The sequence below is a fragment of the Diceros bicornis genome, chromosome 34 (genome assembly GCF_020826845.1).
Source record: "Diceros bicornis minor isolate mBicDic1 chromosome 34, mDicBic1.mat.cur, whole genome shotgun sequence".
NCBI lineage: Eukaryota > Metazoa > Chordata > Mammalia > Perissodactyla > Rhinocerotidae > Diceros > Diceros bicornis.
In genome coordinates, this window is record NC_080773.1 from 22,084,431 (window position 1) to 22,092,319 (window position 7,889).

At 58.8% G+C, this 7,889-nt stretch overlaps 1 pseudogene; it reads left to right on the top strand.

Annotated features, from left to right (window-relative positions):
- Nucleotides 1-796: 796 nt before the first annotated feature.
- On the top strand, nucleotides 797-2,956 carry LOC131397881 (paraneoplastic antigen-like protein 8B; annotated as a pseudogene).
- Nucleotides 2,957-7,889: the final 4,933 nt, after the last annotated feature.

A 7,889-nucleotide genomic window follows, 5' to 3' on the forward strand; every position in this document is an offset into this window, starting at 1 on the left:
CAGGGGCTCCTCTGGAAGCCTGAAGCCCCTCCCGTGGGCAGTCCTGGCCTCTGAGCACCGAGCCGCTGGGTCCCACCACGGTCCTGGTAGCAGCAGCCGCACAGAGGTCTACCAGACCAGACAGCGGTCGTGCCCCTGCACCAGGCCTGGCCCGCTGCACGACCCCCGCTCAGCCTCCATCTCACCCGGCCACCTCTGTCCCCTTAGCCCTGCCCAGACATGGACCTGCCCCTTGCACCCCCACACCCAGCCTCAGCTTCGGTCCAGACCCCGCCCCCTGGCCCTAAACGTTAAACTCGCCCCAGACCTGGAGTCACCCCTGGTCCCCCTGAGAGCGAGTGAGAGCTAGTTCTCGCCTCCCTGAGTCAGGAAAGAGCCCAGTGAATCAGCAAGATGCATATTCTCTGTTTCCTTGGGCTCCTTAAAACAAATGCTCAGCCCCTAGCAACAGTCTGAAAACGGTTGCCATGGAAACAGAGGTAACCAATAGGAGAGGGAGGGATGCCCGTGCCCAGGAGCCAAAGCCCGCAGCCTACTCCGACGTCGGCGCGGAGAGACCGCGAGGATGAAGGAGGGGGTGTTTATACTTGGCCCGAGCAGGAGGGGGAGCAGTGATTCCTCACCCAGGGGGTCCCCAACAGCTCCGGGAAGGGAGCCCCTGCTCCCAGAGGGCTCCATCCCGTCTGGCCTGACCCCAAAGCAGACACATAAGCTCCCCGCGGGATCTCCGACAGTGCTGGGGAGGGGGCTCCGGGAAAGGCTGCTGCGTCAGCCCGAAGCCCCACCACACCCACCTGAGCCTGAACTCTGAGCCCCGCGGCGCTGTTCCAGGGGGGGATTTGCACGGGGCGCTGCAGCCCACGTCCGCCTCGGGCCCCCTCCTGCCCCGCGATCGGCGGCCAGCGGGCGGCACCATGGCCAGGAGCCTTTTGCGGGACTGGTGCCGGGGGCTGGACGTGGACGAGCACAGGGCCCTGCTGGTCACCGGCATCCCCGAGGGCCTGGAGCGGGCGGCCATCGAGGCCGTGCTGCGGCCGGCCCTCCTGCCCCTGGGCGCGTTCAGGCTGCGGAACACGAGGGCCGCGAGGAACCGGGAGGCCGAGGCCGCCCTGCTGGAGTTCGCGGAGGACTTTGATCACGCCGCCATCCCCAGGGAGATCCCGGGCCAGGACGGCGTCTGGAGGGTTCTGTGCAAGGACCGCGCCGAGGACACGAGAGTCCTGCGGCGGATGAAGCGCTTGCTGCTGGAAGAAAGGCCCACTCAGGCCGCAGGGGCCGGGGCCCCCGGGGGCACGCCCAGCCCTCCCGCCTCGGAGACCGAGGCCCAGGGGTCAGAGCAGGCGGCCGGGAAGGCTGGGCCCCCTCCTGGTGCAGCCAGCGGGGCTGAGAGGGGCCGTGGGGGTCGCAGAAACAGAGCCAGAGGCAACAGGGTGGCCCAGAAGGGCACGAAGAGGGGCCAAGGAGGGCGGCCGTTCACCTCTGCAAAGAGCAGTTCCAAGAACTCTTCCCTCGAGAGCCTGGGCAGCCAGATGGAAGAGGTGGACCAGGAGGACTCGGGCGAAGATGACAATGACAGTGCGCTGTGCACGACGCTCCAGACAGACGCAGGGGAGCTCCTTAAGAAGTGGGCCCTCCAGAGCAACAGGGACAAGGCAGAGGGCCCCTGGGAGTTCTTGGCCCTGGTGACAGCAACAGACAAAGCCAAGAAAGAGGATATGGAGAAGGGGCTCCCAGGTTTGGTGAGATTGACAGTCAGAGAAGCCAGGGGCGGTGTCCCCAACATGGTGGCTCTCCTGGCCGTGAGGGACATACCAGACGAGATGCCCAAGGGGAGCGATGCACCCAAAGGTGAGTTCAGGAATGCAACAACCAGGTCACCGAGGGGGTGACGAGAACCCCAAGTTGGTGGCCCTCATGGCCTAGATGAGCACATCAGGCACCAAAACCCGGAAAGAGATGCTGAAAATCGCTTCCTTGATGGAGTTGCTGGGCTGGAGCAACAAGAAGGACAAAAGGGATGCCCTTCCCGAGGTCTTGTCCCACATGGCCAAGGACACTTAAGACCCCCGCGTGCAGGTGGAGGAGGCAGGCCGCCAGGTGGACGCCATGGTCCTGCGGAAGGCCGAGGACGACGGGAACCTTCTGGAATGCATTTCCACCTTGGCTGAGCCCCAGACCCGCCCCGAGGGGAGGAAGGCTCCGCGGGGCCCCCTCGCGGGCCAGGGCGACGACGAGGACGCTGAGGGGGGCCTGCTGGAGCTGGTGGCGCTGCTGGCGGCCCAGGACACGGCCGAGGTGGTGGAGGAGGACAAGGAACATGCCTGGGAGGGCGGGAAGGTCCAATGCGCCAAAGGCAAGCTGGGTGAGGTCTTGGCGCTCCTGGCTGCCCAAGGGGGCAGGGAGTCGGATGAGGACGCGGAGGGGGCTTCGGACGAAGGCTCCGAGGAGGAGGCGTCGGAGGACACGGAGGGCGAGGAGTCGGAGCGCGAGCACCGGGCGTCCAGGAAGCCCCGCGCCAAGCGGGCGCGCACGGCCTCCAGGGCCCTGGGAGCGGCCGGCGCCCCCGCCCCGTCGGGCGCCCGCAAAGCCCAAAGGGGAGGCCGGCCGGAGCCGCGGCGGAGGGGGCGTCACTCCCGAGAAGAAGGCCCAGGACGAGGCAGCGGGACACAAGAAAAAGAAGGGGCGTGCGGGCGCCGGGCCCCGCGCCAAGGCCGGCGAGGCCGGGGGGCAGCCGCCCAGCGGCTCCAAGGCGGCCCGCGGGAAGAAGGCTCGGGGGGGCAGGAGGCCGCCGCCCAGGTGCCGCTAGTGGAACCGGGGACAGCGAGGCCCCTGCGCCCCCTCGGCGCTCCCTCCGGGGAGGCGTCTCCCGCTTATCCGCGCGACCCGTGCTCCGTGCGCCGCGGCGCCCCCTGCTGCTCCCGCCTTCCCCTTCCAGCCCCTCCTTGGCAGGTGGCACGAGCGATCCTGATGGGAAGAAGCAGAGAGAAACGGGCCCCCGGAGGCGGCAGCCCCAGGTGATGGGACGGCGTCTCAGGTCCCCCGACGGCTCGGCTTTGTGTCGCCCCCGGTTAGCACGCGAGGGGTGTGTCCGTGGACGTCAGGCACCCGGGGAGGCCAGCGGTGGCAGTGAGTTCTTCGTGGTTCCCCATGGGGCCCCCGATCGTTCCAGACACATTCTGGCCAGCGTCTGTGGGTCACTGTCACCCCCACAATCTGGGGGCTGGGGTCTGTGATGGAGGCTCGGCCCCCCGGCCCCTCAGCGAGTGTCAGGGTGTAGCTGAGCTCTGAAGGCTGAACCTCCCTTCCTAGGGGAGAAGATTCCAGAAAGAGAAGCCTGAGAAGCAGAGCGGGCTGCTCAGAGGGGAGCAGAGGGGAGAGGTGGGGGAGGGGAGGGGAGGGGTGGGGACCGGTGACCAGGAGCAGGGGATGGGGAGGAGGAAGAAAGGGGGAGACGCAGCAGCCCCGCCCCCCAGGGGCAGCTGCTACAGATGAACCAGCTCCTCCAGGCCAAGCCCACCTGCCAGTGTCCCCAGGCTGAATCTGCCGCTCAGACTGCAGTGTTGTCCAAAAACCCGAGTTATTTGGCACCATTTTCAGCTCGCGGCAGTGCACCTAAAACCCAGGTTCCTGGCCTTTCTCTGTGGCGGCGCCGGGCAGGGCCCCTCCTGCGGGCCTGAGGCTCCCCTAGGCTTTCCCTAAACAGCCGTCTCCCCTGGACGCCCCTGCAAGTCCTCTCGTCCTGGGGCTGTGTGCGTCTGTGCCAAGTCCCTGTGCCCAGGAGGTGACGGCCCATCGTGCCAGGAGGGCCCTCCCTGCCCGTCTCAGGAAGGTGCAGGCGCCTGGGCGCGTCCTCACAGCCCGTCTGGACTGTCGGGGCCCCACCTCGGGACCCCAGTGCAGAAGCAGATGTGGGAGCCGCTGTGGCCGGGCTCAGAGTGGCCCCTCCCGGCTGCAGGGACCTCCCTGGGCAGAGATAAGCTCACAATGGAGCAGGTCAGGGTGGGCCTAGGGCTGGGGAGGAAGCCCCTCCTCCCTGTGGGCTGATGGAGCCCGGGGCCTGGCCCGGGGTGGGGAGGGCCCCGCGTGTAACTTCCCCCTGTAGATGTGAGCTTCTCTCCTGTGCGCTGTGTCACTGGGGTCCTTCAGTAAAGTGAGTTAAGCATCCCGCCTGGTCTCTGTGCTCTGGGCGATGGGCGAGGAGAGTGTCTGAGATTGGGCAACACATCTGCCACCCGTCATGGCTGATGTTGGCCAGAACACCCTGGAACTGCCTGGTCACTGATTTACACCTGGTATCCTTTACTGCTTCAGTATCTGTGGCCCCCACCCGGGCCCTCAGCCCCCACCCCAGCATCATCTCACCAGCACACGCCTCGGCCCAGCTCAGCCCTCTCAGGCCCAGAGCGGGAGTGTGTTTGCAACTTGGAGCTAAGAAGCCCACAGTCAAGGCTGATCATCCACCTGGATCCCTGGTCCCTGGTCCTGCTCTGGTCTAGGGATTTCAGCCAGCCTTCCTCTGACAGTTGGGTCCTGGGCATACTGGTTTTAAATATTTTGAAGTCACTTCCCTCTCCAGCCGTGCTCTTCAGAAGAAGCAGATTTCGCAGAAGGGGCCCGTCTCCTTCCCAACTACTACTTGGGCAGAGATATCCAGCTGGGTATGGGCCTTTCCTGCTTGGAGACATACAAAGTGACACTTTGGAGCACAACTAATTCATCAAGAGCTCTGAAATCAGGTGGGTGCAGAGAGTGGGGAGACATGAAACATTTTAGCTTTACTCCGTCATTCACCTACATGAACCAACTAGAACCTTCCTTTCCCATCCTTCAGTGACATCTCGCGCAATCACATTTGGCGAGAAAAAAAGTCCCTCCAGGCCTGTCTAAGACTCTATCCTCCTCCCTCTCCTGCCCCAGCTCTGGCCCTGGGACTCATGGTGGGCTGGGGCACAGCCTCATTTCCTCCTTAGCCCCCTCTTTTGGGGTCTGGCTCTTTGTTTGATGGACTGGGTGGAGGGAGGGGCAGGAGACACGTGTCTCTGATTTGTCTGGTCAATGTCAGGGTGGTGGGTTGGATCGTGTCTTCTTCAGCCACCACTGACTCCAATGGGGCGTCCAGTTGCTGATGGTCTCATGCAGTGCAGGTGTGGATTTGGGGGGGTGATTAGAGAAAAGGGGAAAAATAATAAAACAAGCTAACAGACTGAGGATGACAGATCCTCTATCTCCCTAGGAGGATAATTGACTTCCCTCTTAGGACCACTTTTGCCGTATCCCATAGATTTTGGTATGTTGTATTTTCATTTTCATTTGTCTCTAGGTATCTTTTTATTTCTCCTTTGATTTCTTCATTGACCCCATCATTGTCCAGTAGCATTTTGTTTAATCTCCACATACTCATCACTTTTCCAGTTTGCTCCCTGTAGTCGATTTCTAGTTTCATACCATTGTGGTCAGAAAAGATGCTTGAGGGCCGGCCCTGTGGCTTAGCGGTTAAGTGCGCACGCTCCGCTGCTGGCGGCTCGGGTTCGGATCCCGGGCGTGCACCGACGCACCGCTTCTCCGGCCATGCTGAGGCCTCGTCCCACATACAGCAACTGGAAGGATGTGCAACTATGACATAACAACTATCTACTGGGGCTTTGGGGGAAGAAAAAAAAGGAGGAGGATTGGCAATGGATGTTAGCTCAGAGCCAGTCTTCCTCAGCAAAAAGAGGAGGATTAGCACGGATGTTAGCTCAGGGCTGATCTCCCTCACAAAAAAAAAAAAAAAAAAAAGATGCTTGATATGATTTCAATCTTCTTCAGTTTATTGAGACTTGTTTTGTTTTGCCTAATATGTGACCTATCCTGGGGAGTGTTCCGTGTGCATTTGAAAAGCATGTGTATTCTGCATTAGGGCTTCTTGATACTGTATAGCCTGGTGGTCAGAAGTTCAGCCTTTGGGCTCACACAGACCTGTGTTCAAACCCCAGCTTCATTACTGCAGCCTTAGTGTCCTCATCTCTGTAAAGTGGGGTTTCAAAATAATGCCTAGTTCTCAGAGTTGCTATAAGAATTTGATATTTTGCCATTAAAGCACCGTAATAGTGCACCATCTGGCACAAGATCAGAAACTCCGAAAAGACAGGAATCTTCACCTGTTTCATTCACTGCTGTATCCTCAGAGTCTACAAGAGTGCCTGGCAGGGAATGTTCCATAAATCGTTACTGAATAAATGAATCCTATGCCATCAGTAAGTGTCATCTACACTGATCAGGGCATTCTGGGTTGCAAGCAACAGAAATCCAAATCAAACCAGCTGAAAAAGAATGGGAGATTCACTGCCTATGTTATTGGAAGGCAATTTGATGGCTTAAGAAAAAAAAGTTGATTTTTTTTCTTAGCAGTTCCAGGGTGAATGGTCCAGGGCAGCAGGGTAGCTGTGCACCTGGCAATCATTCAGGGACCCACATTCTTCCAGATTGTTTCACAAAATACAGTCCCAGGACCAGCAGCATCACTTGAAAACTTGTAGGAAATGCAAATTCCCAGATCCCACCCCAGATCCACTGAGTCACAAGCTCTTGATATAGGGACCAGTGAACTGTGCTCCAATAAGCCCTTCGTGTGATTCTAATGCACACTTTGAGAGCCACTGCCCTAGGGCACTGTTATCATCTGCATAATCAAAGCTAGGTTACTGCCTCCTCCAGGAAGCCTCGTGGAAGGGAGAAAAGAGAAAGTCCAGAGCAAGAGATTTCCTGGTAAGCACATAGAGTGGAAGTTACAGAGATAGCTTCTGCTTGCATGCCATTGAGGAAAATCCAGTCACGTGTCCATAGCCAGCTTCAAGGGATGCTGGGAAATGTAGTCCACCAGCCAGACAGCCACATGCCCAGGGAGAAGCAGAGATGGGCTATGGTGGACCAAAGCCTGAGACAGCAGCATCCCTACTCCTCTGGGTCTTAAGCTCTTCGTGATGACCTGAAAGCAGAAATAAAAGATTTCCAGGGGGCCAGCCCCATAGTGGTTCAGTTAGCACACACGACTTCGATGGCCCGGACCTACACACTGCTTATCAAGCCATGCTGTGACAGGCATCCCACATATAAAGTAGAGGAAGATGGGCACAGATGTTAGCCCAGGGCCAATCTTCCTCAGCAAAAAGAGGAGGATTGGCAGTGGATGTTAGCTCAGGGCTAACCTTATTCACAAAAAAATCGACACCTTCCCAGTGCCCTGCCAAAAGGATCCTTCAAGGCCTTGTTACCCAACACCCCTTTAGCCATTTGGTGACAAAAAACAAGGCTGGAATCAGGCAGGAAACACAGGTCCTGGAAGAGAGATGTTAGCAGGGGGAGACTTTAAGAGGATGAGGGGTATTACCTGGGGCCTTTTCTGGTGTAGCTCCGGCAGTCCTCAGCCTCAGTCTTCTCTGGGTCCTTGCCGATGACAAAGAAGCCTTTTGCCATAGAGCAGCACCGCTGGGTGGGTCAGTGAAAGACCAGGTATGACCCACAGCAGCTCAAATCAGAGTCACTGGAGTCAAGGGCCACCATACCACAGACTCGCCATCTCTGGGATCTGACCGCCAGCACCCAACCTGGGAATGGAAAACTTTAGCTAGAGTGAGATCCAAGAGGCGAAGTCTAGTCTGGACAATTGTGAGTGCCCTTCTGCGGCACTCCCAATTCTTCCTTCCTTGGCTCAAATTCACACTTATTTATGTGGTCTACAAAGCCCTGTATGTCTAGCTTCTGAGTAGCAATCCAAACTGGTGGCAGAAACCACTTTCTGTTCATTAAAATCCATTCTCCCCTTCCTCCCTTAGTAATAAGATGCTTATGATGGCCCAGTTAGAAACAGCATCTGCCAGCCTGCCTTGCTAGGCATGGCTATGTGCATA